Source organism: Filicampus tigris, chromosome 4, assembly GCF_054856515.1.
Source record: "Filicampus tigris isolate MCC_2025a chromosome 4, RoL_Ftig_1.0, whole genome shotgun sequence".
Lineage (NCBI taxonomy): Eukaryota > Metazoa > Chordata > Actinopteri > Syngnathiformes > Syngnathidae > Filicampus > Filicampus tigris.
The window spans coordinates 8,080,222-8,102,633 of NC_141220.1; the positions used below are offsets into that span (position 1 = coordinate 8,080,222).

General features: G+C 39.2%; 1 long non-coding RNA gene across 1 annotated transcript in view; it reads right to left on the reverse strand.

The window, feature by feature from the left end:
* The window catches only part of LOC147148376 (uncharacterized), a 42,575-nt gene that overhangs the window by 13,055 nt on the left and 7,108 nt on the right, over positions 1-22,412 (reverse strand). Inside the window, exon 2 of the long non-coding RNA XR_015086585.1 lies at positions 14,962-15,011. This is a non-coding gene — a long non-coding RNA (uncharacterized LOC147148376). The remainder of the gene's footprint in view (positions 1-14,961; positions 15,012-22,412) is intronic.

Consider the following 22,412-nt stretch of genomic DNA (forward strand, 5'->3'; position numbering starts at 1 on the left):
ATATATATTTGCAGATAATAGCCAAGTAAAATGTTTTTTTCCGGGTTTATCTGACTTTTGCTCCTGAACCTCAGTGTATAGCGTTGACACATAAATCGTCACTTTCATCTTAAAACACGATTGCAAGCTATCATCTATGAGGCTATGTGAGCGATGTTTGTTTTTAATATAGTTCATGTAGCATAAGCATTAAGCATTCTGTTTTCTTCTTAAGCATTCCTTTTCTTGGATTTATGGTTTACCATCGAATGTAGCTTGAATCTTAGCATCGCGCTTGTGATACAATACAATACAATACAATTTTATTTATATAGCGCATTTCACAAACAAAGCACTTTACATTCAGCAACAAAATAGCCATAATGCAACAAGTGAAATCAATAATTTAACACAAAACACTACATGCCATAGACACCGGGAAAACAGCCGAAGATTTGTCTCAGGTCAGATCAAAAGCCAACGAATAGAATTGTGTCTTCAACGAGGTTTTGAAAATGGACAGAGAGGGGGCTTGCCTAACATCCAATGGAAGGTAGTTTAAATTTAAATGAAGTATTCATTGTTTTCCAAAGTCACAGAGAGCCACAGCAGAAGGCCGAAAGAGCCACACGTGGCTGTGGAGCCATGGGTTGCAGACTCCTAGTCACTATAGGGACAGTTGTAATAACAACCATTTGCATGTGTTTAGGCCAGAGGAGTAAAGATAACAATTAAAGCTGGACAGCAGACAATAGAAGTGTTTTATGAGATACTCACAAAGTATTTTATATTCAAAGGGATCCAAAGAGCATAAAAAAGAAACAATTGACCAGGCTCTGGAGATGTGCTTTTTAGTATTCAACTCGTGTTTTCAACCAAAATAACTCAATGTTGAGAGTGTTTACAGCAATCTTTGAACAGATTTGCATTTTTACACTTGATTAGAGATAATAACAATGTGTGTGTCATTTGGTATCTATCTGGAGCCATTGTCTGACTCTCTGAGATGATGTGTGGGAGCCAAGGTCTGGCTCAATAGCTCCATGTAGGCTCTATTTACCAAGCATTGATGGAGTCCAGATGAGCTTTCTCTGGCTCTCCTTCGCTCTCTACATGCTCAGTGAAGCTGCACCACCAATTTTAACAGCCAGGCAGAATTGGACTGGCAATCTGTAGTCACGTAACAACAACTGAAGAAAGAGATGGATGATGTTCTGTCGTGGCAACGTGCAGTATGAATTTAGGTGTGATGTCCTTACAAAGCCCAAGTCCAATGAAGTCGGGACATTGTGTAAAATGAAAATAAAAACAAATACAATTATTATTTATCAAGCTATATTCAATTGGATTCAGTACAAATACAACATATTTAATGTTCAAACTGATCAAGATTTCGTTTTTTTCATTTGTATTTATTTATTCATTACAACTGTGAACTTTTTTTAATTTGACGCCTGCAACATGTTCCAAAAAAGGTGTGCCAGGAGTCACAGGACCATATTTACCACAGTGTTACGTCACCCTTCCATTTGAAGGAATCAGGTGTTCGGACAGGTGTTTGTGAGCATTCCTCAACTTCTTTTGTTGTTCATGTTCAAACTTTATGCAAACATGTTGCCGGCATCAAATTCAAAATGAGAGAATATTTGCAAAAAATATCAATTGAATAAAAGTTGAAAAGGATTTACAAACCGTTTAACTGTTTATATTCACTTTTTACACAACATCCCAACCTAAATGCAATTTGGGTTTGTGGAACAATCACATAAAAACAGAGTATATCAGCATAGATTTGTATGACAATGCTTGGTTCTTATTTGCATCTTATTATTCTTTGATTTGTTTTTTTTCCCCAGACTATAGCCTAGCTTGTTTTGGTTGCACAGGTTTTACACTCTTCATGAATATCCGCAAAAGGAAAAACAATTCCTTCCTCTCCAGGGAGAAGACAGGGGACTTCAGGGAAAAATAAGACCCCAGGTATAATGCACAGATGGTCTCCAGGCTCCTTTGTCTCTATGGAAAGGCGCTCCCGAGCCCCAGGGTAATGACTTCCATGTGCAGAACCCCAATACTCCAAACAAAACTGCAATAACTACATCAAGGAAAAAAGCCATGTTATTGCATTGCATGTCAAAATCTTCAAAGGCTGACACTTCAGCTGGTGTCATGGATGTGCCTCTAATGACTGGTGATGCCCCAAAGTCACTCATGTCACCACCAGGGGCGGGGCGGCCATCGGAATTTCCGGAATATATGTGAATTTTACCGTACGGCCGGTTCTGGGCCGGTCCAGGCCGTCATGGCCACCAATATCCATTACATCCCTTACATAAGTTTTGGAAAAAAACAATTGCGTTCATGACGTTATGTCACATGCCAGCACGTGTCCGTGTCCAGTAGGGCATTCAATTTGCTTCAGATGTGATGAATCAACAAGCGACCGCTATGCCCATTCATACAACGCACAATCCAATAAAAAGTTCAACAGTTAGCATGCAACTAACGGAATTGTAAGCCTGTTTTATGATACATACAAAAATCTAAATTAATAAGGCACACTATACTGTACATTGATTCATTCCATGTGACCTATGTGCTTTGTACGAGTCAGAAAATAAAACCAGATCCATGTCATGTGACTTCAAGATAAAACTTGGAATGTAGCAGTTCTGTAACAGATAAAGCAAGTGTTTCTTTTGTGACAGATATGAATTGAACATCGTCCAAATCAAATGAAAACACACCCTGACTTTGATACTACAAGCACTCATTTTCTACATTTTGCTGCAGGCTGTTACTGTAGCTGATGTCAACGTTAGTATCTATTGACACAGGCGACAGAACACACTATGAAGAATATGTGCTTACATTAACAGTACACATGCACAAACACACGTACGGTACTTAAGACTTTAAAATCAAACTATCTCAGCTTTGAAACATGATATTTTTGGCAACATGCCCTAAACTGCAGGAAGGGAAGGTAAAAAGTGACGAGCCACATACTGTACATGTGTGCTGGATTAAAGATTCCTGATTTAGATACTGTTTCTTCAGTGAATGGGCCCTGAGGACTTTGTCCACATGATATGACGGGGCGACATGCTGACAGTAAGCCATAGTAGACTGGTCTGCTGCACATTAGTTCGATAACCTGATTTTACTTACTTTTAAGTTATTATAGTTCAAAAAAAGCACATGTGCTATTAATTCAACGCAACACAAAATTAATGAAATGAAAGGGGTTTTTGTTGTTTTTTTAGGAAATCGGTACATGGCTAGAAATTAAGGAGCAGAATTTGATTTGTTTCACTGGAAGAACTACACACGTTTTTTCAGGGTTTGAATAGTGCTTGTATTTTCGGAATATTTGTCAAACTTCAATGAAGATGTTTCCATTTTAATGTCACAAAAGCAAGAAACTATAGGATGATGAATAACTGGTGCCACCAAAGAGATCATCTTGTCAATACTTTTATGAAAACAGCTCAATTCTTAATCAAAGGAAACGAATGGCGCTTAGTTTTGTGTTGATCTAATGTTTTTGTCTTTTCTGCTGCTTCTTAATCTGGTTGATTTGTAGTGGATGTGACTGACAGATTTTTTTTTTTTGGGGGGGGGGAATTGCATGTCAATTAAATGTATTATAACAGCCATAACATGTCAATGAAATGTATTATAACAGCCATATTGCTGTCACCACATTTCCTCACACTATGGACCTAATTTACTATTGGTTGGCACATGCAAAAACAGGTGCAAACTTGATGCTCATGCAAACAGATGAGGAAGGTGATCTCCTAACCGGTTACAGTCAGGATTTCTATCTGCCAAACCGGCAATATTGTCGTTCACTTTGTGCCTTCTGGGAGGAGCATATGCTTAATATTGTTTGTGCATTGTGATTTATCAAACCTGAGACAAATTGGGATGACTCATTTTCTGTTTAAAAAGCTCAAGGAGAATGAGAGGTCATTTTTCTAAATGCCAAAAACAAGTATCACGACATACCGTATCTTTTGACCAATGCAATTGTGGAGCTTCTGAATGATCTAAGGGCTGACTTGGGCGAGTTAAGTCAAACAAAACATAGCTTTTATGCGTTTGCTTCCTTCCCTGAAATTATCCAAGCGATATATTTCTTTTCTGTATATTTCGTTTGTTTGTCTTCCACTAGCACTTCCAATTCCATCACTTCAAACGTAAGTTTTTGCTCGCGGGGCTCTCACAAATTCCCTATGGTGCAAAAACCATCAGAGTACCCTAAAGCGCACAACCCTCTTTTAAATATGGTGATTTCGACAACTTTTACACCTGTTGCCAACAGCACGTGGATCTTTACAGTGAACATACAATTAGCAATCACAATCAAGGAATCTCTTGATTACATCTCCATCTGAAATAAAGCTGAATAAAGAGTGGCTCAAAATATAGGTGTCACATGATGTCAGTCCCATAAATTATCAGTGCCAGGCAGCTAAAATAATGACAGGATATGGAAAAGGGCATTTAGAGTATCTAAAAGGAACTTGTATTTAATGTATTACGGCAATCTTGTCTCAGATGTTCAAAATCAGTGACAGTTTTTCATATGAAGAGAAGAGATAGTTGATGTGGGTTTTTTTGGCGGGGTTGTTATTTTTTTCACATATTCTAGACCACAAAATGTCAATGGCATTCACTCACACAAAGAAAAGTGGCTTATCACGAGAACATAAATAACAACTTGAGATAACTAGTTGAATGCATATCACTAAAGATTTGGATCCTGGTTTTAACATTTTATTTCATTCCAACATTTGGGAATTTTGGATTGTATTTGACTTGAAGCATCTGCATAAATCCTTTCAGCACATAAGAGCTAAATGAAATTACTGTCCCTGTTTTATATTAACCAACAGTTTCGAGTTGGCAGCAGTTGTTAAGATTTAGAGCTTAATGTGGGGAACATTACAGATTGTTTATTAAACAAAACTTTGTTGTTGTCACATCAATGTTAATTGTCCTTAACAATGATGTCAGAGTGCAAGACTACATTTCTTTCTGCAGCCAAAGCCACAACAGTTACAGAATAATGCAACCAAGATTAATGTCAGTGCTCTCATTCATTCTCTTCTGCAGGCTGTTGAAATACTTTTGCTGAAGTGAAAATAACTGGGATAGCTTTTGTGTGCATCTTCATAAAGTAAACTATATACACCGCACATTTTCTGCAGTGCAAATCTGCTCCTCGTTCGTCTGATTCTTCCCGTTCTCATTCATTCTCTTTGGTAAAACTCCCACCAAACAACATATTTACTCACAGTCTTTTATAGGAGAGCGACTCGTATTTGGTAACTCTCAATTGGTTTCATGCTGATTTCTGAATCAGTTTTTGCATTTTAAATGATATTCGGGCATGACAAGTGGTATCCTATTTTGTTTTAAGTATGCCATGGGCCTTCAATCCTGTTCCTCGAGGGCCGGTGTCCTACCTGTTTTCCATTTTCTCCCTTCTGCCACACACCTGAATCAAACGACCATATAATCATCAAGGTCTGTAGAAGCTGGATCATGACCTTGCTCATTTGAATCAGGTGTGGACTGCGGCAGGGAGAGATGGAAAACAGGCAGGACACCGGCCACGGAGGAACAGGATTGGAGACCCATGATGTATGCTTTTCTGTCTGTCAAAGCACTTTGAACACATGCTATAGAAAGAACACGTGCTAGACAAAGTTCAACTTTAATCGGGAGGGGTACCCAAAGCGAATAAGGTTAAAGATGATATAAAGATGTAATTTTACAGTAGTAAAGATTTTCCAAAAGGAAAAAAAGTCATCTCATGATGAACTCCTTATGAAGGGTTTAATGATGAATAAATAATCCCTTTAACAATAACAGTCATCTTGACTGCAGTCGCTCAGAACTGCTTTTATTGAAGTGAAAATATGTGAAAATAAAAATGGAATGGGTCTCCACATTCCACATGATATCCTACTGCTTTGGTACCTACCTTTTGATGATTTTGATTTGCCCAATGAGACTTAGCATGGGCTTTCAACCCTGTCTGCAAGTCATACGTACTAACTTTAGCTGTTTTGTAATCATCTGCAATCTGTCAACATCATCAGGGTTCTCCCAGATAACTATGGAATGACTGGACCTTCAAGAGAAACCAATCCAAGCCAAATTCCATCTCTAGAAGAGTATAACAGAGATTGCACTGCTCCTTTATATGCTAAAAGAAAAACTATGGCTGAACTACTGTCTTTGTATTGCCAATAATCATTAAATAATGACTCATATTCAACCTAATTCTGATCACAGCCACCACTGGGGCTTTCTCTTTCAGTTCTTGATTTATAATTTTCTCAAAATGCAATTGTCCATCTTTTGGGGCATTCTCTTCCACACCACTCCTTCATGACTTCCCTTTGGCTCTCATATGTCGACAACAACGTTGAGTAGTTTAACACACCCCAGTCAAGGTCAAGCAACACCCAGTGTACACTGGTGACCTTCGAAGCATCTGCAAATGTGAGTACTCGCTGACTGGAGCACAGCTTGTGTCCAAGGCAGCACTGACAGAATCATCCTAGCTTAATGAGGTAAGAAAGAAAACATGCTCTATATGTACAGGGAATGTACTATCAACAAGTATGTACACAAGCACATGCAAGGTAAACTGTGATGTTATAATGGAGTCTCAAATGCTGGGCGGGAAAAAGGGATTGCAATCAAAACAAACGTGGATTTGCATCTGACAGGGGTAGTAAGATGTGCATCATCACCAACCAAATGTTGACATGAAAAAGACTCATTTTACACCCAAATGACATCACATCTTTAAGGAATGCTAATGCTGAGCGAATTAGGAAGGAGTGGCAATCACACAGGTTTCCCAAACGGTGAATCGTCGGAGCGTGAGAGTTCAGCAAGTTCAAAACAAAAATCAAGACAGAGTACACATCGAAAAAACAAACGCGTCGTCACCCTGAAATCGCAAACACAACCATGTACCTTTTGACACCTACTGACTATAAAATACATAGGAATATTTACTCATGTGAATACATGCTGCTGTGAATGGATCGTTTGGAATTTAATGAGGAGAAAGGTCAAAATGGGTCAAACAACCTTGATCCCTTTCCATGTATGATACATGAAGTAATAAATGAAAAGGAAATCCTTCGTATCATTCATGGTCTTACTGCACATCATTTATATTGACTGACTGCACCTGGATTTCAGCCCTGCCTGTCTTACCTCTTTAGCCAATTATTTTTAAGAAAATAAACAGCCTACCTTAACACACTGCAAGGCATGTCCCTAATTTGAACTCATAGTCCACTGTGCTGCCAAACATTCCTGCCAATACAAGCTTTAATCCTGCCAATACAAGCCCCAAAAAATCCCCTTGAGGGAGACGTTGGAATGCTGGAACGTGTGACAATGGACTAACAGTGGGACATTTTTGGACAGGCTGCACTTCCAAAAACAATAGCAAAATGATATTTATGGGTCAAACTCAATGCATCAATACCATTGGAACGGAGTGTGTAAAATAATGATGGCGGGGGATCCCAGGTGTCCCCCTACACACAAAGCACTCTGCTTCTGCTCTTCATACAAGTGGAAGTTATAATGAACTGATAGGTTATGAATAAATTGAATTTTGTGTGCACATTATAGTACATTCCCAAATATCTGTTTTCTACACAGTACTGTGTATAATTTATAACTTCATGCCAGGCTTAGAAAAGGGGATGTTTTACTACCCTTGTCGAAACAGCTCAGAATGAAGTGTAAGGAAGGCCTTACTGTTTTCTGCTATGGATCTGTAACCCACTTAGCAGTTTAAGTAAGAAAACAGTGTAATAGATCATAGGTATATCGATTACAAGTCCAGGATTTGTATCTGGGTTACATATACATTTGCAGGCAAGGGAACCACCAGAAATTTGGGGCCCCGTGAAAAAAAAAATCGTACTTTGGGCCCAACACCTTCAATGCCGCAAATTAAAAATATGTTACTTAAGAGTCCTGTTAGTCACGGGCCTTTGGACTTGTCATCACCATCCCTATTACACTGCAACATGCTCAGCAGGAATTAGAAATGACTACTACAAGGCTCGTTGAAGTAAGGTGAAAAAGACATGACAATGTGTCCGGATAGATTTTTTTTAAATACGGGTCTGGTATTGTACAGAATTATTGAAAAGGCAGTCTGTTCTTTTAAATATTAGTCATCATTATATTAGAGGTGGCTGTTTGAGGCAAACAAGAGCAAGTTGAATGACAGTTACCGTAATACAAAACTGGACACTAAACATTAGCATTTGGTTATTTGTCATGATGCATCTTCAGTATATCCAGAGATAGATCTTTCTGCAGAGGGATCTGTGATCAAACTGCTTCTCAGTAGATTCGTGCTGAATGTCCACCCCCTTGTGGACACTACCGTACATGATGTTGCAGTGTCTTTGATTTGCAATAAACTTGGCTTCTCTTCAGGTAATTTGTCTTCCATTCGTCTCGATCTACGTATGTTAGGTTTTTGCCCATAAGTGTAACTGTGAGTCGTCTATGTAAATCGTGTACGGCGCCTCTTACCCTAAGTCAGCTGGCAAAGTCTCCAGCCTCCCTATGACCTTGCACTATAAGCGGGTGAATGATTAGTAAACTGGCAAAGCCAAAGAGGACAAGGAAAAAGGAAAAGCTGCCAAACCAAAGCCCTGCAGGCTTTCAGGCAAAGCTGCATTGTACAATGAGTCTTTCAACATTTGTAGAAATGTTATGGTTTTGAGATCCCACAAAACTTAACATTTGACATCCATCCATCCATTATCCAATCCGCTTATCCTCACAAGGGTCGCGGGCGTGCTGGAGCCTATCGCAGCTGTCTTCGGGCAGTCGGCGGGGGACACCCTGAATTGGTTGCCAGCCAATCGCAGGGCACACAGAAACAAACAAACATCCACACTCACAATCACACCTAGGGGCAATTTAGAGGGTCCAATCAACCTACCATGCATGTTTTTGGAATGTGGGAGGAAACCCTCGCAGATACGGGGAGAACATGCAAACTCCACACAGGGAGGCCGGAGCCGGGATCGAACCCACAAACTCGGAACTGTGAGGTGGACGTGCTAACCAGTCATCCACCGTGCCGCCCCAACATTTGACATTTGTTTAAAAAAAAAAAAAAAAGCAACAACCATCGGGCTGTGCTGCTTCACCTTGTTTGGTGCCGCCATATTGAAAAATGTTTTTTTCAGGACTTCTTGGATACGGAAGGTTGTGAAGTGTGAAAATTATGTAGATTTAGAATTTGCATTGGCGAGGGATGCAATTTTGAGCTTTATCAAATTTAGACAGCCTTCATGCAGCGCGATGGAGTCATCGCCCTCAGATGGATCATTCGGAAGGATGTAGCTCCTGAATTTAGTGACTCAGCATGGATAGAGTGTTAGCGCAGTGATGTTAACTAATCCAAGTGTATTTTTCCACATAAATGATGTACTGTATGTGATTTATTTGAAATAAGCAGTTGATAAGTGAAATGAATCAGTGCAAATCATAGGTAATGAATAATCTGAAGTCCAGAGCGAATAAAGAAGTCAACCAAGTAAAACATGAGCAACACTAAGTGCTATACAACAACAATTGAAGAGAGAAGGCTGTGTGTGCCGAAAGAGTAGTTCCCACTGAAAGAAAATGATCATTTCTAGCTTTTAATTGAAGACAGACTCTAATCACTGGCAATTAAAATGGTCACTGTCGGACCAGATATGGATGTCATTCATCACACAGGGAGGCCAACTCATAAATAGCTGGGCTATTTCATTACTGACGCATAGGAGCAATTGTTCATTTTAACCGATAGCAATGATCTGCATGTGAACTGAGCAATATGGGTAAAAGAACAATGGCCAAATCGTATGAAACAAACAAAAAAAAAAAAAAAACAGATCCCTCCCAAAACAACAAAATGTAACACCATCAGGGATGACTGAAGATCTTTCACACGTCAACAACCAGCATCTTATATAAAACCCAAGGACAGGTCTGTGTGCTGTGTACCTTATACACTAAATCTCAAGATCACAGCTCTGTTGACAGATTTTTATCAGAAAAGGGGAAGCATTTTTGCGAGCCTATACAGTATTAAAAAATATATATATCGAAATGACGAGTAATATAAACCATCTGGATACCTCACAGCAGGTTCCCGGGGCTTTGCTATTGTTTCTCCTACACACCAAGTTATCAGCTGTGTCGTGGACATTATTGTTGGCTTGAGAAAGTATGTTCCCTTATCCCAGAAGAGCAGAGCACTAAAACTTAATGTCAGTTTTATTACATTGTCCCCATCCACCTCAAATTTAAGGGTCGTATTTGTGCTGATTGCCTTCTAACAGCATGAGCAGGTGGAGCATCAAGTGGGCTGAGGGCATACCACCACTGAAGCTCACACAGCCCATCGCTCTTATCAGACACCCGGCCGGGGAAGCCACTGCCTGTCAGTTATTATAATGTGCTCAACCCTTCATACCTCACAAACTTGTTGGATAAGTCACCCACAATCAGGTCAACACAAGACTTTAGTTACACGTTGTGTTGCTGTATATGTACGTTCCACTGGGATTTAACACCATAAATCAGATCCTCGCGCATAAGCAGTTAGGTTAGGGTGTTGAGAAACATAGTTGAAGAATAAAACAACATGTCAAAGGGTAAGCAGCATGGCGTTGACATTGAGTTTGAAATAACTGCATTAGTGCACTTTTGTCAAACTATGCAGCTCAAAATAAACCATCACACTGCTCTATAGCCTCTGTGGTGAGTTTTCCACAATGAGCAAACATACGCCAAGGTGAGCAAAGATCAAATATTCACACAGCCATTTGGATATATCGTTTTTGCTGCACTTTGGTAACGTGTATTCTGTGCGAAAAAAAATGTTATTTTGCCACTTTAGCCAGGCACAGACAGAGAGACATACTGTGCTAGGCTTCTCCTGACTGTTTCCAGCAGAAACCTCAGTCAAGCCTCAATTTAACATGGCTCACAATGATGTCTGGAAAAAAAACAGTATGCCAGCACCCATATTATCATATTAATTACCAGTACCACAGTGTATTTGTGCGCACAAGGAGGAAAAACAGATCACAAAATAAAGGGGCACAAAAATGAGAGCGATGTCTAACCAGAGGAATTTGCTCACACCGAATTGTTTTTCAAATAGTAAAACAGCAGCACATTTTGCAATCAAAGCCATAGTAAAAGAGAAAACCCAATACATTACCCTTGAAAATCTTTTGGTGGCTATGATGGCTTATAGTGACTGATAAAAGACTAAATAAAAAGCTCCTGCAGTATACTTGTGGTCACGCAAAAGAAGATAAAGGCATTGGGAGGTGGGATCACAACAGTGACAAGTCTACTAAACAAAGTGGCTGCTGTTGCTGTGATATGGAAGAATGGTTTGTCTATCCTATCCACCTCTGATTGAACCAAAGCCATATCACTGGAAGCAAGTGGACCTGTTATTGTTAAGACCTCAAAAGCTTTGGGTGGTCCGTGGTGGGATGTACACACGTGTATGATCTGTGTCAGAGAGACGAGATGCAGCAGGCACATGCAAACTCGGGCCTAAAACTTGCGCTGCTGAACACGAGCCAGTTCCTGCGCCGCGGGCGCACCGACCTTAAGACTGTGGAGCATGCTCATTCACACTTAATGTATATGCATAACACTGATCCCGGGAATGCATTTGTCTTTATGTTTTACCTTACTTTACTGATTGTACACACAGAAAAGCTCTCGTGATGACTCATACCACCTCATTGTGTTCCATTGGTATGTAAATAAACACATGTACACACATGCAAAAGGACAGATAGACATCAGTCAAAGGCGAACCTCTTTTCAACTGTGGACTCCAGCACACATCGCTGCATGGATATGAAGCAAACCTGTACAGACCACATTCATCCAAAAGAAGTAGCTCTGAGCAGCCTCTACAGAAAGTCAGTGGCATGACTTGGGCCCATGCAAGCAAAACAAAGTGTACTACGCTCGAAAAACAGTTGGGTTAAAAATAACACAATTTTGGGTCAAAAGCGGACCGATACACCACTTTACTTGGGTCAATTCAACCCAACTTTCTTGGTTGTTTTTGCAGAAAACAAGCCAAAGAATGAGCAGTTTTGTACAAAGCAACCCCCAAAATTGGGCTGTTTTGTTCAAAACAATGCAAGAAGGTAGGTCAACTTGACCCAATTAGTGGATCGGTACATTTTTGACCCAAAATTGTGTTATTTTTAACCCAACTGTTTTTCGAGTGTAGAATAGAATCGCTTAAAGCAGAAGTCAACTTAAATATATTTTTTTCAAGAATATGTTCCCAGCAGGCCCACTAGTGGAAACTTCTGATTAATTTTGCGTTTGTGGAATATAAGTTAAGCAGCAAAATGCACTCATTTTTAGCCTCTCTGGGGGCGGCCATTTTGTCTTCTGTCGACTGAAAATGACATCCCAACTGCTCACAACGACCAACCACGGCTGACCTGTTTTCTGAATCTGAGCCGTGATTGGTCGTTGTGAGCAGTTGGGATGTCATTTTCAGTCGACAGAAGACTGTCCATTTTTAAGACCCGTTTGAAGACACATTTCTATTCTCTGGCTTTTGATTCGTCAAGAGACTGGAAAAATACTCGGCTGTTTTCCGGTGTCTTTTGTATATAGTGTTTTGTGTTAATGTATTGATTTCACTTGTTGTTTTATGGCTATTTTTATGTTGTATGTGAAGTGCTTTGTTACAGCTGTAGCTGTTGTGAAATGCGCTATACAAATAAAATTGAATTGAATTGAAAAAAAAAATGTTTGCATTGACTTCCACTTTAAGACAAATGCCACTGAAGTTTTGTGCAATTTGCAATTTGAACAAAATCTTTTTGATCCATGCATGACATCATACCAGATCATATCTAGAAATAGCTCCAAAACTGTAATAATACATTTGATTTATAGGCGGCTTTCTAAAAACTCACCGTCACTGAACAAGACAAGTAAAACAAATATTTAAAAAAAATCTTAAGGATCAATAAAGACCACAGAACCAGAAATATTGTAATTATATGACATAGCAAAAGGGCAGTGACCAAAATCGGTGCACATTTCTCTGTCCTGACTTCTCAGTAAAACGACTATAATAAGTCCATCCATCCCTTTTCTCCACTGTTTATCCTCACTTGGGTCGAGTGTGAGCTGGAAACTATCCCAGCTGACTTAAGGCGAGCGGCGGGGTACGCCCTGGACATATTTTCATTCACGCTCACATTCACACCAATGGGGTAGAGTCTTCACTGAACCAAGCATACATCTTTTGCAATGTGGGCGGAAACCAGAGCACCTGGAACAAACCCACGCAAGAACATGTCATCTCCACTCAGGAAGGCCGCAGCAGAGATTCAAACGCTTAACCTCAGAGCTGTGAGGCACTCGTGCTTACCACACCCCCATAATGTTGCCTCACAGTACGTCATCAATAACAATTACAACAGTAACATTTAATATTTGTAAAATGTATGTATTGTTGTTTAATTCAGTGTTGTCACTAGCCAGTGTTGTGGCGATGTGTCACTGGAAAATACATAAATATCAAATAAATAAATAACGTAAATAGACAGACAACAAAATTGGGTATGGACTTAAAATCAGAATTGGGCACTTAGACCTGCAGTCCAAAACAAGCCCAAGTTACACACAAGAAAATAGTGTTCATAAATAGAGTTCATGAGGGAATGGATGTCAGTCTCCTGACAGTAGCTGCTTCCAGCATTTGTAATACAGCTCATAAATCATAGCGCCCATTCCAGTAGTGAGCTATTGAGAAAGAGTAAAGCCTTACTCAACACGGTCACGTAAAAAGACAACACGTCAGCATTAATACATTTTGACAAGATCTGTAGTTCATAATATCATACGGCCAATTATCTTGAGGATATTCTTGGCCGAGGTCAATATTGACCCCGAACAAACAGTGTGTGTGCATGTAAAATGAACTGTATGCAACAGTTAAAAGATCCACAAGCAAATATTGCTGTTGTCGTATATTCTGTTTAAATGTTGAATCAAAACATTTACATACTACATTTGCTTCTAATACAAAACGTACTTTCACTTTGTGAAAATGTGTCTTTGTTTGACATGTTTCGGAGAGATAAATCCCAAGATTGGTTTGCCACCTGGTCTCCTTTCATTATTTCCACCATGTCATCTACAATTATTCACAGGTGGACAGAAAAGCTGGTAAATCGCTTAGAAGTGTCTTTGGTAATATTAATATACAATAGTAATACATATTGTATCTTCAAAGTTTAAAAATATTTCTCACCAATTACAAAATATGACATGGCTGACTGATTAGGAAGATCTATTTGGCATTAAAACAGCTTTTCACCTGATCGTTGTCTTCCTATTATCAAAACAAACCTAAGTACAGTATCTCATTGATGCCATACCACCGCCTCCTTGTGGTAACACATTGTATCACCAATGAATGAGGCTTTTGAACGACTGCTGAAAACAGTCACCATTTACTTCTTGGAATTTCTTTCCCAATGCATGAGACTTTTCAATGATGTCTACTGCTCATTCAGTGCACAATTTCATTTTGAAGCATTTGGTGTCAGCATGGATTCTGAAAAACATGCGTGTTTTCGGATACATGTTTTACTTGGGATCAGATTTTGCAATATATTATAGGTAGCTTGTTGAACAAGACTCTGGACAGAGACTAATTAAGATGTGCAAGAAACAAACTTTTTAAAAATCTTTTTTGGTGGGATTAAAAATGAGAAATCTGAACTTTTCAGTTATACACAGCACATGTGTACAGATCATTTTAACTTGAATCGTGCATCTCACACAGATCATAATCTTTAATAGACATTCAAAAAACGGAATTATTTTTAAAAGTGTTGTACTTACCCTCCCACCTGTGTAGGGATCACCAGCTGCTCTCAGCTTGTATCACATTCCTATGAGAAATAGATAAAACAAGATGTCATGTAGCACAAGCACAACAGCAAATAAAAACTAATCATTATTAGCTCATTAAAGCGGAAGTCAACGCAAACATTTTTTTTCATGAATATGTTCTATGCAAGCCCACTTAGTTGAAACAAGGCATTCTGATAAATATTGCGTTTGTGGAATAAGTGTTAATCCACTCGTATTTAGCATATTCGCAGTTCGGCACCCATGGATTCGCCGATTCACAGATTGTTTTTTCTCTATTTTTGTTTTAAATATTTGTGGCATTTTCTGTTTTCTGGGATTTCTTGCAAAAAATAAAAAATAAATAACAATTAAAATATGATACTAAACTATGCCAATCACATTCAAAGGACAAACTTGCCCACAGTGGTTGGTTCCCCTTTTCACTGAAAATAATAATAACTATTATTTTTATTTTTATTATTATAGCTAGCCTGAGTTTTACAGACACATAGTAAGAAAAGGTAAAACTATTTGGTGACAGTGTGAGTGTTACACAGCTCCTTGCATGCTTTAAATTATGCTCTAAATTAATAGTCAGTGATATTGTATGTTACTCTTAATGCTGCCAAGTACACAAACACTTCAACCATAGGACTCAATTTAGGCAATGAAAATAGTGAGTGTGTTTTCTCTCTTTGTGTTGGATAAGAGAAACAGCAAGGTGACCCTGATTTTTCAGCTGAAAGTCATTTTTGCTTGGCATAAAGAAATACAGTAGGTAATTGCATCATTTCAATTAGTTTGCACTTGTTTAGAGTGAATTGATTGACCTTGATTCAATGCTTAGCTAGACAGGTAATATATTTGAATGTGTAAACAGTCTGTGGTATCATATGGTCAATATGAGTCGTGGCATGTCATAACAGCACAGATCATTCCACCAGCTGACACATTTTCTGAAAGAACACCACCTGCTTTCACTTTTGTGGAATGCCGGACATTGTTTGCTATAAGCCTCTGTGGCCAAATTTTGGAATTAAAAAAAAAAAAGTATAACCCATTCAATACAACATGGTGCTCGAAGCTGGTAGAATAGAACAACTACATATGGAAAACATTGCAGGCAATTACAGTACAGTAGTAGAGACACTTAAAGCGGCTCTGTAATACATCTGTACACAGCAAAGCCACATCAACAACAAAACATGCTTCTAGCGCTAAAAGACGATGAAGTTGCCTGAGTACTAGCAAACGAGGGTTAGTGTATTTTAAAATTCCAGCACCACAATGAGCCATTAGCCTGAAAGGCATGAAGAATTGGTGATTATTACCAGCTGAGATTAAAAAAAAACTAAAGTCAAACAACAATAGGACTGAAATCTTTAATATGAGACTATAATTTTTGATTCATGTAAGGGTATTCCCTCGGGTTGAAACAGGTTGATTGGATTGTGACTGCAGTTTATTCAAATGCATGACATACTTCAGCAGGGTTTATTCCTATCAAATTATCGCTCTTTACCCGAATGCTTCTGCTGGTGTGAATTCACAGTAGGACATACAGTACATCAGTTGAAATTCTCACGGCTGAATAGTATAGGCTTGAATATCTCTCCTTAAGTGCCTCATCAGAGAGGGTTTTCAGTGTGAGGGTGACATTTAAAAGGGCATGCCAAAAGCATCATATTGTAGACAGGCTTATTTCCCATGCCAAAAAATGTTTATTACGACTACACAGTAAATTTTGTATAGTACATTTTACTCTAAAAAGACTATATTTGGTCCCTGTCTAAACAGAGTAAAATTTGAGAGTACAATATTTAGAGAAAATTTTACACTGAAAAAAAATTTGGAACAATATTTACTTGAAGCCACCCAGTCAACTTTTTTCACTCAGAAATTCTAAGTACATCTTAGAAGGAGAGTTTTTGAGTAAATTTAACATGCATAGTATTAGTTTATTTAAAAAATAATAATAAATAAAAAAAAGTCACTCAAGGACAGAGTAACAAAAAACAACCTTCAGTTTACGAGATAGCTACTCTACCACCTGAGTACCATAGTAAATCGGTGGTGTCTCCAAAAGGAGACCACAACTACTCGGGTCTGGGGGGGTACGAGTATTAGACCTGACACCAGCAAGTTATTAACTCACAGTCCAAGCGCTGTGGATCAGGTGGTAGAGCGGCCTTGTTCGAACTTGAAAGTTGTGCGTTTTTTCCTCAAACCTTGAGTCACCTTTTTTAGTACACTACTACAAGTATGCAAGTAAAATGTACGTACTCAGAAACACTTATTGACAATTTTACTTTGCATTTCTGAGTGAAAAAAAATTACTAGTATTTTTTTTCAAGTAAATATTGCTCCAAAATGTGTTCAGTGTAAAGACTAAATATTTTACTCTCATAATTGACCCTGTTTAGACGGGCACCAAATGTAGCCTCTTTAGAGTAAAATGTACTCTACGAAATTAACTGTGTACCTGTCCTGCATTATATAGTAACTCACTGAAGACTATTATTATCTGTAAAATTAGTTGTTTGTGACGCAAGGGTTTCCTAACTTCCATAAGTACTTTTTATCAGGACTGCAATCAGAACTATACTATATGTAATATACACCCAAGGTTAGCTATGTAACCTCGGAAAATAGTAACAGGCTAAACAAAGACGTGCCAACAAATGGTCTGAATTATGAGGGGGAAAAACTGGATAACATAGTAAAGTAGTGATTGTGGTTCTGATATGCCAAGGTTGTTCACACCTCTCTGTCACTTAGCATCAAGCAGAGTAAAAATCCTTTTAAAAGGAAAATTCAAAAGTGATTTAATTCTCTAAGGGAAATAGGATTTTGGAAATAACAGCGCTCCCATATCCAGAAGAAGGATGTCACAAATCAAAGCATGTTGCCTTAGAGTTAATCTCCTTTGCAGCCTCGTTCCTTTACTGTTATAAATTTTGGGGTCTGCTTCTTTGCTGTCACTCCTGGCTTCCCATCACAAACAGGGCAACTAGCCAGAAAGATGAGACCAATAAATTGGCAGGGGTCATCTGTTATTTGATCATACTAGAAAATCTTTCAGTGGAAATAGTGGCAGTGTGACTGTTTTTGTGTCCGTGAAGTATCACAGCTGTTTTCCTCATTTACCTTTTTTTCTGACACAAATAATTTGGGCAAAAGTACACACCACCTGGGATAGAAGCTATGATCAAATCCCTGCTATTATATATAATTGGAACATATTCTGTACCTAAGAATGATTATGTGAAAGGCTTAACTGGACTTGCTGAAACGCCATTCCATCAAAAACACCCACAAGACAGAGTAATCTGTCCCTCCTTAAGCAAAAGTCAAACATATACAGAACAATACATTTATCTGGAAATTATAAGATACCGTTTGTTTTGTGTGTAAAACTTGATGTTTACAAATGGCAAGTGCTCTAGTTGGAAGCATCTGCACCATTCATCCCACAGAGCCAATCTCGTTTCATCATCACCAAGTAGGCCCGAGGAAGTGTCTGTCCAAATCTGCCTCCCTCCTCATACTGACTTCACATTATCCCATCATCCAGTCGCCAATATCCGCCCTCATCAGTGTACAATCCTGTACCCCCTCTACTCATGCTTCCAGGCTCTTCGTGACTGTCGAAAGCTATTAAAGGCTCCCGAGTCCTTCACAAACCCATAGACGCTATGGACTGGTGTGGGCTGGTTAAGTCTGACATGTGGAAGCAATTATTGCAACAACAAGATGATTGATCTGTATACCAATCAAAAATATGAATAAACAAGGACTAAGCTGTAATAATACATCGAAATAAATTCACCCAACACAATCTAAGACTCCAAATGCTTTCTTGTAAATCTCAGAGTGGAAATCCTGAACAATTATGACCCAAATTACCAACAGTTTATAATGTTAAGATTATATTATCCCCTTTTAAAATATACAAGGTAGTCACTATTTGTGTAAAATGTAAATGCTGCACTAATGCTACTACCTATGAGTGGATACTTAGTTTTCGAGTCCAAACCATGGAACAATGTTCGTCTGCCACGTCTGATTCAATAAACTAACCTGTCACTATGAGGTCTCTCCAGTCAAGGCTAAAAAAGGACACAAAACACTAATCTGGAGTTAAATAGCCGTCTATTACAGATCACACTTTGGATCACTCGTGAAAATCATTACATCATTGTTTGTATAATATGTCTACTTCATTTTTTCATGACAATCCCTCACAGTCATGAACCCAGCAAGCACATATCATTAGTGATGCTACACACTGGAGCAGTAAGCAGCTACCCAGAGTGCAATTGGGGGAGATTGAATATCGCAACTCTGAGTGACAATGCCAGTTGGGAGAATTGAACCTAGGGCATATTTGTGACCGTGAGCCGTGATTGGTCTTATTCCACAAACGCAATATTTATCAGAATGCCTTGTTTCAACTAGTGGGTTTGCGTAGAACATATTTTTGATTTCCACTTTAAAACACATAAGAAATTTGTGTCCGGGTGTTGAAGCCTCACACTGGTACAGCAAAAAGCCATCCATCCGTCCATTATCTATACCGCTTTATCCTCACGAGGGTCGCGGGCGTGCTGGAGCCTATCCCAGCTGTCCTCGGCCAGTAGGTGGGGTACACCCTGAACTGGTTGCCAGCCAATCACAGGGCACACAGACACAAACAAACATTCACACTCACAATAACACCTAGGGGTAATTTAGAGTGTCCAGTTAACCTACCAAGCATGTTTTTGGAATGTGGGAGGAAACCAGAGTACCCAGAGAAAACCCACACAGGCACGGGGAGAACATCCAAACTCCACACAGGAAGGCCGGAGCCGGAATCCAACCCACGACCTCTGAACTGTGAGGCGGACGTGCTAACCAGTCGATCACCGTGCCGCCCCAGCAAAGCCATAATATCAAAATGTACATTTAGGACAAAGAGAGCAAATTTCAATGATCAACCAAAAGTGTGCAAATGATGCTGAGCTAAGCAATACATATACTGGTAATTGAATCTAAGTGACCAATAGTGTGTGAAGACTGATCAACAACGATATGTAAATGATACAATAAGCAATACAAAGTGCCCAGTAGTGCAGCAGTACTGTTCAACGGCAACTGTCCAAATGAGGGTGCTACAACAACGAATAGAGTCATAACGACGCTATGGTGATGTGCAAACTGTTGAGGTGTCAATATGAAATATGAGTCAACTGTTTGAAGTTAATTGAAAGGAAAAATAAGATAGTAGAATGTCTGCTACAAATGCATGTACAGTAGATGCAGCGTTTCACAGATAGGCCCAATTTGGACATTTACACTTTCTGAACTCACTTTTGTTGCCAGGGATTTAGGCATCAAGGGGTATGTTATTTTTAGGGGACAGTAAATTGCATCCTGTACATTACTTTACGGTTTAGCAAATGTTATCCCAGGAATAGTTGTTCCCAAATACAGTACTAACAAAAATGTGAGGGGTGTGTACATATGTATGTATGTATGTGTATGTGTCTGTGTAAATAACATTAAGCCACACATTCATATCTACTTTCTGAGCAACTTAGAGTCTCTAGATTTTCTAACTGACGTGTTTTTAGGATGTGAGATGAATACTGCACACAAGCCAAACACAGAAGGCCTGAGTTTAGCTTATATTCTAGAACCTTGGACTGTAGACAGACTCCACATCACCCCAAAAAACGGTATTCCAGCATAGTTCAACGTAATTTATCCCCATATTCAGGCTATTCAGACAAGCTCTTTTAAAGTAAAGTGTAACCAGTGTATCCTAACTCAAACACATTCCATTTTCAGCATTGGTTCCTACCCTCCCGGAAATTGACAAACTTGCATGCTCTGTGAATGTATCTGAGCCGAGGAATTGGAGTTTGAGCAGCTGTAAGACGGAGCATTTCAGTGCCTTGCCAGCTGGAGACAATGTGATGCTGAAGCCAGACATTGACCAGTAGCCATGTGGATGAGCAGAAGGAAAAGGAGCGTGAAGATGGTAGTTTTATGATAGAACACTCTGACCCAAGTACATATTACTTGTTTGTCAGTGCAAGTTAGTTTATTCCGAGGACGGTCAGTCTATCCTCATCAATCTGGTCATCACATGTTGAAACTATAGACAAAAATTATTGGGATTTAAAGTGGAAGTCAACTCAAACATATTTTTTCAAGAATATGTTCTATGCAGGCCCACTACTTTAAAAAAGGCATTCTGATAAATATTGCATTTGCGGAATAAGAATTAATCCACCCGTTTTTATCCACCTCTGGGGGCGGCCATTTTGTCACTTCTGCCAACTGAAAATGACATCACAGTTGCTCAGGGCTCAGGTAATGACCAATCACAGCTCACCTGTTTTTTTAAGATTAGCCATGATTGGTCGTTAGCTGAGCCCAGAGCATCTGAGCTTCATGTCTTTTTTGAAGTGACAAAATGGCCGCCCCCTGAGATGGATAAAAATGTGTTGATTATGTTGCTTAACTCATTAATCAGAATGCCGTGTTTCAACTTGTGGGACTACATAGAACATATTCTTGAAAAAAAATATTGTTTGCGTTGACTTATACATTTTACATTTATTTCATATATATAAAATATGTCTGGTAGGTTAAATGAACACTCTAAAAATTGTGTGACTGTGAGGGTTGTTTGTCTTTGCGTGCCGTGCGATTGTCCGTCCGATTGGCAGTCCGTTCAGGGTGTCCCGATATGACAAGGCCAGCTATCAGTTGAGGGAAAAAAAAAATACACAAGGCTTGGGGAACCGTGAGTGAGGAGCTTGTTATGCCTAGAATGTTTTTACTGTCTTTAGTTTTTTTACAGCTGTTGAACTTTACCAAGACTTCAATATTTGTTTGCATTAGCTTTAGCTGTGCTAAAGCTATGTACTTCTCCAGCAGCAGACAGTCAAGCGACATGTAGGCGTCACTCGCCGGTGTGCTGGCTCCAATGCTGCTCGCGCTACTGCGTCTCATCACTTGTCGTACTAGTAGAACTTGTGCTGTATCTCCTGTTGAAAAATATCCTGCACAGTTAGTTGGGTAACTAGTGGCGCATTTGAAGTGTTCAGAGGCAATTTTTGTCGTTTTACATTTCGCCGAGTAGGTGGAGATGATCTTCGGCCGCCTCACGCCTCTTTGTAAGAAGGACTTTGCTTACCAAAGAAGCACTTCAAGTCTACCACATAAATGCAAAGTAACCAGCCGCAACTAAAGCCACAGCTAATGATAGCAACGAAGACCCTAATGTCATGAGCCATTGCAAAGCTCTTTGCCAAATTAAACTCAAGAAAAACCCGCGTAAGAGCAAGTCTGCGACTGACGGGCTGACGAAACAGTGTCCAAACAGCGTTTCAAAAAAGCATCCAATGACCAATCATACAAACCACCGTGCAAGACTGCAGTGATGA